Consider the following 9,520-nt stretch of genomic DNA (forward strand, 5'->3'; position numbering starts at 1 on the left):
GCAAGAGGAAAAGGGGACGACAAAGGATGAGATGGCTGGATGGCATCACTGACTCGATGGACATGAGTTTGAGTAAAGTCCTGGAGTTGGTGATGGACAGGGAGGCCTGGAGTGCTGCAGTTCAAGGGGTTGCAAAGTGTCGGACACAACTGAGTGACTGAACTGAACTGATCATCTATTTATCTGTCTTGGTATTTACCTATTTATCTATTCATTTTAGTCTCTCATCTATTTCACACACATTCATATTCATATATATCATATTCAAAATATTTCTAAAGATAGCTTTACAGTCATATAGGCATTAATGTCTGGTTATTCTCTACTGGCTTTTTTTTCTTTTAAAGAAGGAAACATATAATTTTCTGTATCACAAGGACATTTTAGAGATGTATCAGATCAGATCAGATCAGTTGCTCAGTCACGTCTGACTCTTTTCGACCCCATGAATCGCAGCACGCCAGGCCTCCCTGTCCATCACCAACTCCCAGAGTTCACTCAGACTCGTCCATCAAGTCAGTTATGCCATCCAGCCATCTCATCCTCTGTCGTCCCCTTCTCCTCCTGCCCTCAATCCCTCCCAGCATCAGAGTCTTTTCCAATGAGTCAACTCTCCGCATGAGGTGGCCAAAGTACTGGAGTTTCAGCTTTAGCATCATTCCTTCCAAAGAAATCCCAGGGCTGATCTCCTTCAGAATGGACTGGTTGGAACTCCTGGCAGTCCAAGGGACTCTCAAGAGTCTTCTCCAACACCACAGTTCAAAAGCATCAATTCTTCGGTGCCATTTTAAAAAGTGCTATCATTTGAAATTTGTAGAAATGCCAGTTTTTACGTAAATACAGTGGAACACTTCCTAGCAGTATGTTACTCCACCTATTCAGGCCGTTCAACATTTCAGTCAACATTTTGCATTTTATAAATTTATAGACTAATGGTTCAGATTCAATTGTTTTGAAATTAAACAAAGCTTTTCATTTTGGACACCTGGATCAGGTGGATTTTCAAATAGAGATTATCCTAATTAGTGATCTAACTAGTGCTTTAAATGCTCTCTGGGAGCACCACTTCAAATTCCAACACTCTTTTGGAGAAACAGAAATTGAATACCATGTTTATTCTGCAAAGGTCTTTCACGTGAAGCCTTAAAAACTGTGAAGACTCCCTGCAATTTTCTCTGAGGGCATGTCTTCATTAGCATTTCAATAATTCAACCTTCTGGTGGTTACTTTGAAATTTCTTTAATCTTTGGCATTGAAACACCTCAAATGTATACAACAAGATTGTGAATCCTTGTGCTGAGTGTAACTATTATACTGAGCCAATCTAAGGCAAGTGTGGAGACTTTTCCTAGCAACGATTATGGCCAGCTTGCTGTAAAAATGGTCAGTTAAAGGCCACTTATAAGTGAGAAGTCACCTCATTTTTTTCCCTCAGGGAAACACAAAATAATTTCATATCTTTACTAAAAATACACTTAAAGTTAGGCAAATAATACATGTTATTTTAGAAAAGTAAAAAAAATACATAAGATCAAGAAAAGAATAGCTTTCCTCATAATTTTATAACCTAGTAAGTATTAAAATTTTGTATATACCTTTTCAGACTTTTTCCTATGTGTATGTGTATATAGGAAAAAATATATAAATGAACTTATCAGTTCAGTCACTCAGTCATGTTTGACTCTTTGCAACCCCATGAACTGCAGCATGCCAGGCCTCCCTGTCCATCACCAACTCCTGGAGTTTACTCAGATTCATCTCCATTGAGTCAGTGATGCCATCCAACCATCTCATCCTCTGTCTTCCCCTTCTCCTCCCGCCTTCAATCTTTCCCAGCATCAGGGTCTTTTCAAATGAGTCAGCTCTTCGCACCAGGTGGCCAAAGTATTGGAGTTTCCACTTCAACATCAGTCCTTCCAATGAATATTCAGGACTGATTTCCTTTAAGATTGACTGGTTGTATCTCATTGCAGTTTAAGGGACTCTCAAGAGTCTTCTCCAACACCATAGTTCAAAAGCATCAAATCTTCAGTGCTCAGCTTTCTTTATAGTCCAACTCTCACATCTATACATGACTACTGGAAAAACCATAGCCTTGACTCAATGGACCTTTGTTGGCAAGTAACTTATACTTAAATTAAAAAGAAAAATGTGCAAATATTATACCATGGGCTTCCCTGGTGGCTCAGATGGTAAAGAATCTGTCTACAATGCAGGAGACATGGGTTCAGTCCCTGGGTTGGAAAGATCTCCTGGAGAAGGGAATGGCAACCCATTGCAGTATTCTTGCTTGGAGAATTCTACTAACACAGAAGCCTGGCAGGCTACAGTCTGTGGAATTGCAAAGAGTGAGACAGGACTGAGCAACTAACACTTTCATTTTCATGCCTTTGAGCAACTTAATGTGCCTCAGACATCACCAATTTATGTATCCTAGGACTGTCACTTTAACGTGACAGTAAAAGTATACCAGTTAAAGTACCTGTAATCCATTGACCCATCTTCTAAATTGAGGAAATAAACCCTTAAGATTTTTCAGGGGTCAGTGCTGCAAGCTAGGAAAGGGAGGTAGGAGATTAGGGGAGAGGGAGAAGAAGTTCTCATATATAATTTGAACCAGTCCCTGTGACTCTGAAATAGATCTGCTCTAGCTGTTGCTCTTAGTATCTTCTGCCGTACCTTGATCCATATTGATATCACTTGCAGCAGCCTGGGCCACCCTGCTGGTGTGGTGACCTGCCTTTCATCTCCCCCAGAACTGCTCTGCCGTATCCTCCATCACCAGCCTTATAATATCCTCAGGATATGTTTTCAGTTTCTCCACCTAATTCTCAGTAGGCAGTTTTGTAGCAGAGGGGCTCAAATGACTGGAGAAACCTCGTTATTTTATTTTAACTAGAAAAGTGGCCCTTGACACAGCGGCCAACTATTGCCATTCTAATTTATGCATGCTTCTTCTCACATGAACTGGTGACTTGATTTCCCTCTTCTTGAGTATGGGTTGGGCAACTGGTTTGGATCATAGAATGTGCCAGAACTGATATTCTGAGACTTTGTAAAAATAATTTGTATGTATTTATTTTTGACAGTACTGGGTCTTTATTGCTGTGCAGGTCTTTCTCTTGCTGTAGAGAGCCGGGGCTACTCTCTCGTTGTGGTGCATGGGTGCACAAGCTTTTCATTGCAGTGGCTTCTCATTGCAGAGCATGGACTCTAGGGCACACAGGCTCCCATAATTACGGCTCCCTGGCTCTAGAGCACAGGCTCAATAGTTGTGGCACAGGGGCTTAGTTGCTCCATGGCATGTGGCCTCTTCCCAGACCAGGGATTGAAACTGTATCTCCTGCTTTGGCAGGAGGATTCTTTACCACTGAGTCACCAGGGAACCTATATTGGGACTTTTAAGAACAAGTATAAGAGCCCTATCTCTCTCTTCCTTCTACTTAAGACTGTGCTGGCATTCTAGAAGTCCAAGCCAAACTCCTGAATGCCTAGAGGCTACATGGAAAGAGACCCTGGAGACTGAGTGGCTATCTTGGATATCCCAGACTTGCCCAGTGATGAATGCAACTGCACGGGTGACTCTTGCCAGCATCACATGGAACCAGGACAAGGCCCAGGTGTGTCCTGCTCTACCTAAATCCTGACCCACTGAATCATGGGAAATAATAAATTATGGTTGTCCATAATAGATAACTGAATCAAACATGCAACCCTGAATTAAGATTAGATTTGGTTGTGCATTTTTAGAAATTATCCTTTATGCCTAAAACAGAAGAAATCACAAGACAAAACACTACTTTCATAACATTGAAGTGTATTTCTTGTTCATATAACATAAAGGTCCAGGTGAGTAGTTCAGGGTTAGTAATAGAAGTTCTGTTATCATCAGGCCTTAAAGCTGCTTCTTCCTGCTCTTCTCTTAATACATGGTTTTCATTACAAGGTTACCTCATGACCTAATAGAGCTGCTGGAGCTCCAGTTATCATGGCCACTTTCTAGCCAGAAAGAAGAAAAATGAGGGAAGGAGTCAAAAAGGCAGTACTCCTGGCTGAGTCAGCTCTCTTTAAGGAGTTTTTCTGGTAGGCCCATACAATACTATCACGTGGCCAGAATTTAGTCACATGACCACACCTAATTGCTAAAGAGGCTGAGATATTTAGCCTTTTAGCTGGGTGCAGTACCACTCCAAGCAAAACTGAGGTTTCACTAGGGCAGAAGGAGACGATTGATACTTGTTAAAATAACTAGCAGTCTCTAAAGCCAGCCCTGTCCTCCCAGGACAAAGAGGCACTTTGTTCAAAAATATTTTGAATAAGATGCCTGGTTTAGAGCAAGTTCTCATTCCGTCTTATACTTTACACTAAACCACAATTTCTTCCTAGCATTAAGGTTCTACATTCAGAGGACCAGTTCATCCCTCTTCTCTTTTGCTAGTTTTCTTTCAGAAGCTCTACTTTTCTTTGCAGTGTGGCTTCTATCAAAGCCTTCTGTTCACCAGATATGTCAGTAGATCCTGTCTATGGGTTTATGGCTTTTCCTCTAAGGTTCTGGAACTGGTAAAATTAGGGGGCTTTACTGCAGTGATACTTAAAGTCACAGATCACACAGGTGACCTTCCAGAAGTGTTGAGTAACTTGTAAGTAGTAAATACACATTGGGATTCTGGCCCTAATTATCTGAAACTGTGTTTGTGTGTATGGGATAATGTATGGAGAAATAGTAGTAACAACAACAACAAAAAGTGAGGTAATACAAGAAAAATAGAAATAATGAAAGATGAGGAAAGAGAGAGAGATAAATGGAAAGGAAGAAAAGGGCTCTGTCACTTATTTCTTGCACTTACCAGCATCTCTCCCCTCCCAGGGCCTTTGCACCACCTGTGTCCTAGGCTGGAGATGCTCTTTCCTGCAAACCTCTTTACATGACTAGTGCCTGTTAATCTTTGTGGTGTAGCATCACTTCTTCAGAGATATTTTCCCCTGATCAATTTATCTCAAGTAGGTGTACCATGATGTCTCTCTCCTATCCATTCTGTTTCTTTTCCTTTATAGCACTGATTATAATTTCTAATTCTATATCAGTTGGTTGTTTATTTGTTTAATATCTGCTTTTCTCTCTGTACAGAAAGTCCCACAAGACAGGTACCTTACAATCTTTTTTTTTCTCTTGCAATTTTTATTTTGCCTGTGCATCCCAAACATTTACTGCAATGTGGGCATAGCATAGATTCTGAATGGCTATTTGCTGAATGAATAAATAAGAGGAATTTCAAAGAAAAAAAAAACATGAAGTGAGTGAGACTCATTTCCTTCTAAGATGAGCATTAGCTCAGAAGTCTCTCAGCTGCCCATCCTGTTTATTTTCTGGCCGATTGATTCACGCCTCTGGACAGGCTGTGCAGAACTGGGGCACAGTAGAAATTACGGCTAGGCTGCCTCAATGACAAGACTATCTTCATTCCTGATTTAAAACAAAATTGGCTCCATGCCAGAATATAAGCACCCAAATCAGGAACTTGTCATGTGAGAGCCGTTCCCAATTTTGGTGGATTTCCTGAAACAATACAATAATAAGACATTATATCATTCAAATTGGCTAGAAAAATATTTTGAATAAGAATGATTTGTCAGCTATTTTTCATTGGCATTAGTAGATAGCTACTCTCATATCTTAAGATACAGATAACACATTATTTGAGAAATGCTTGCCTATCCATTCAGCACTGCGTAGAGTAGAAACTTCTTTAGACTGTGTGTGTGTGTGTGTGTGTGTGTGTATTAGTCACTCAGTCGTATCTGACTCTGCAACCCTGTGGACTGTAGTCTGCCAGGCTACTCTCTCCAGGTAAGAATACTGGTGGGTTCCCATGCCATTTTCCAGGGGATCTTCCTGACTCAGGGATTAAACTGGGTCTCCTGCATTGTAGGTGGATTCTTTACCGTCTGAGCCATCAGGGAAGCCCTCCTTAGACTGTATCAGTGTATAAAGCATCCAAACTGTCTGGATGGCTCAACATCTGCTGTAGAAGGCACAAGAAAAAAATAATCTGGAAATGAATAAAGCAGCTCAGGGAAATAACAGGAAGTCAGAAATAATCCCAGGCCCCATGACAAGGTCTTCCATGGAGTTAGACTTACTGCGGCTCTCTGGTCCTCTTCTGGTCCATTGCTATGACACACGAGGTGTTCTTCTCACTGCATCATGGTTTCTCAGGTTCCCTTCCTCCTTTCTCTTCCCCCAGACCTTCAAATACAGTCTGTACAGCCCTTCTGATCCAGAGTTTTAAAGCTATGACTTGAAAGCGATCCAAGCATCCAGGATAACGGACCTGGAAGTTGGTCTGGATTGATAGCTGTTGAACTTGGTTTGTTCTCAGAGCCTGACATGAGTTAATTCACTGTTTTCTGTCCACACACCCATTTTCTTGTCATCACATGATGGAGAATGTTCTACACACTGCTGCTGAGTTAACCTTCTCCAAACACTTCTTTGATCAGGTCATTCGCTTTGTTCCAAAATAAAAAAGAAAACTTTTGGATGGCCCTCTGTTCTCTGTAAGGGTTTAGACACTTTAGTTCGGTCTTCCAGGCTCATCACTATCTGACCCTATTGTGAATTGCTCCTGCTGCCAAAACTTTTCTGTCAATCAGTGGGATTAAGGAGACAGGTTGTTCAAAAGTGATCAATTTTCTAATTGGGTCTCTTGAATGGTTTGGTGTAAAAATCATAATTCATGTCAATAACATCCTGCTGGACTAGCCACACATATTAAATGTCCCACACATTTAGAGCATCAATAATGTTCAGCTACAGGAATCATGCAGAAATACCTTCTATCTTGGCAAGAACATGAAGTAGTAAATTCCCTGGGCAGTTGAGACTACTTGGAAAATTTAGATGTCATACTATATCCAGAATAATATAGTGATCTCTCACCACGCTGGGATCATCATCAACAGCAATGATTTAGAAAATGAGAGTGATTTATATTTTTATTTTTGAGCAGTAAATCTTTTTTTAAAATTTATTGGAGGGATTTAGATTTATATAGTAGATTTTAGTTTCCATCATGCAGTAGTAATCTTAATGGCCACTTTCAAATTCCATTCATCTTTACACTAGCCATAAAAGTATTTTGAGACTAAAATAAAGATTTAGCCGGTGATTTAGCTAAAATGCTTAGAATTTGATATTTAGCCTGGAAAATCAAAGCCAGATGGTAGGCATGTTTGAGGTAGTGAAATTTACCTTGCATGAGACGTGGACATTATCTCACTTAGCAGATAAGCCACATTAAGACATTAATGCCCTATCACCTGATTCTTTCAAATATCGACCTACAGATAGATTTTACAAATCTGAAACTATAATGACTACTTTAAAATAATGTTGGGACTTTCCTGGTGGTCCAGTGTTAAGACTTTGTGTTCCAATAAGTTTGACCCCTGGTCAGGGAGCTAATATCCCACATGCCTCAGGGCCAGAAACCCAAAGCAATATTGTAACAAATTCAATAAAGACTTTAAAAATGGTCCACAGCAAACACTTTTTTTTTATTGTTGATTAGATCCATCTAAATTTATGATGGTGGCCCTTTGTCTATTTGGGGCTTCCCTGATAGCTCAGTTGGTAAAGAATCCACCTGCAATGCAGGAGACCCCAGTTCAATTCCTGGATCGGGAAGATGTGCTGGAGAAGGGAAAGGCTACCCCCTCCAGTATTCTTGCTTCCCTTGTGGCTCAGCTGAAAAAGAATCCACCTGCAATGAGGGAGACCTGGGTTCAATCCCTGGGTTGGGAAGATCCCCTGGAGAAGGGAAAGGCTACCCACTCCAGTATTCTGGCCTGGAGAATTCCATGGACCACATAGTCCATGGGGTCACAGAGTCGGAGAGGACTAAGTGACTTTCACTTTTACTTTCACATCATCTATTTAGACTTTCTTCTCTTCAGCAGAATAGTTGAGATTATGAGCTCTGCTGTCAAGGTGCTTGGGTTCAAATTTCAGCTGACAGTCTTTACTGTGTGTTTTTTGGGCTCCAAAATCACTGCAGATTGTGACTGCAGCCATGAAATTAAAAGATGCTTACTCCTTGGAAGGAAAGTAATGACCAACCTAGATAACATATTGAAAAGCAGAGACAGTATTTTGCCAACAAAAGTACGTCTAGTCAAGGCTATGGTTTTTCCAGTGGTCATGCATGGATGTGAGAGTTGGACTGTGAAGAAGGCTGAGCGCCAAAGAATTGATGCTTTTGAACTGTAGTGTTGGAGAAGACTCTTGAGAGTCCCTTGGACTTCAAGGTGATCCAACCGGTCCATTCTAAAGGAAATCAGTCCTGGGTGTTCATTGGAAGGACTGATGCTGAAGCTGAAACTCCAATACTTCGGCCACCTCATGAGAAGAGTTGACTCATTGAAAAAGACTCTAATGCTGGGAGGGATTGAGGGCAGGAGGAGAAGGGGACCCCAGAGGATGAGATGGCTGGATGGCATCACCGACTCGATGGATGTGAGTTTGAGTGAACTCTGGGAGTTGGTGATGGACAGGGAGGCCTAGTGTCCTGCGATTCATGGGGTCACAAAGAGTTGGACATGACTGAGTGATTGAACTGAAGTGAACTGAACTGAGAAGGTGGACAAATTACTTAAACTCTCTGTGTCTCAGTTTTCCCATCTATAAAATGGGGATAACAACTGGGGAGCTGTGAGTATCAAATAGTTGAAAGCACACAAAAGGTCCCCGAGTGTCACCCGTTATTATTGACTAAAAGTCTTCCCTTTAGGAAGCATACAAAGTCTTAGTGGAGAAGGGGGGTAGAAAATCAAACACCTTCCAAAGCCAAGCAGGTAATGAGCTATGTGAGTGACTTGGTGGGAGAGATTATTGGAGTCTACAGAGAACTGTAAAGTATGTGCCCCACCTAAAGTCCTAAAAATAAAACCCAGGTCTGTGAGCTGACCAACCAAGACATGTCTATGGGCCAGGCTTGTTTAGGCCTATGGACTGTCCATTGATTTTGACCCCTGAGTAGCAAAAATTTTGAGCTCCAAACCACAAGGCAGAAGGTGTAGGCTGTGGCCTTTTTCTGTCAAGTTGCAGCTCTGTAAGCCTGGGCAGGCTCCTCAGCCATCCTCCCCTCTATCTCAGCATCTATCTCCCCATCTGCAAAATGAAAATAAGGGAGGTTTCTTACATGTCAGATATTCTATTCAAATGGAGACAAAGGGGAATAATATTTTTAAACCCACTCATATTTTCAAAAAGATATATAAATGGTAAAGGATTGGTTACCATGTCGAGTAATCTGGACACTGGGCGGCTGTGGTTCTTAAAGGGAGTGTCCTAGTGCACCACTGCATACAAGCTTAAAGCTCACCTGGAGGAGAATTTGGCCCTGAATTCTCTTTTTATTGGTCTGTTTTGTTTTGTGTGCTTTCTTTTAATAGATGGACTTATTACCTATGAAACATGAGATTTTTTTATTTTTTAGAATAATGTTTATTGGAATTAAGT

This window comes from Bos mutus, chromosome 5, assembly GCF_027580195.1.
Source record: "Bos mutus isolate GX-2022 chromosome 5, NWIPB_WYAK_1.1, whole genome shotgun sequence".
Taxonomy (NCBI): domain Eukaryota; kingdom Metazoa; phylum Chordata; class Mammalia; order Artiodactyla; family Bovidae; genus Bos; species Bos mutus.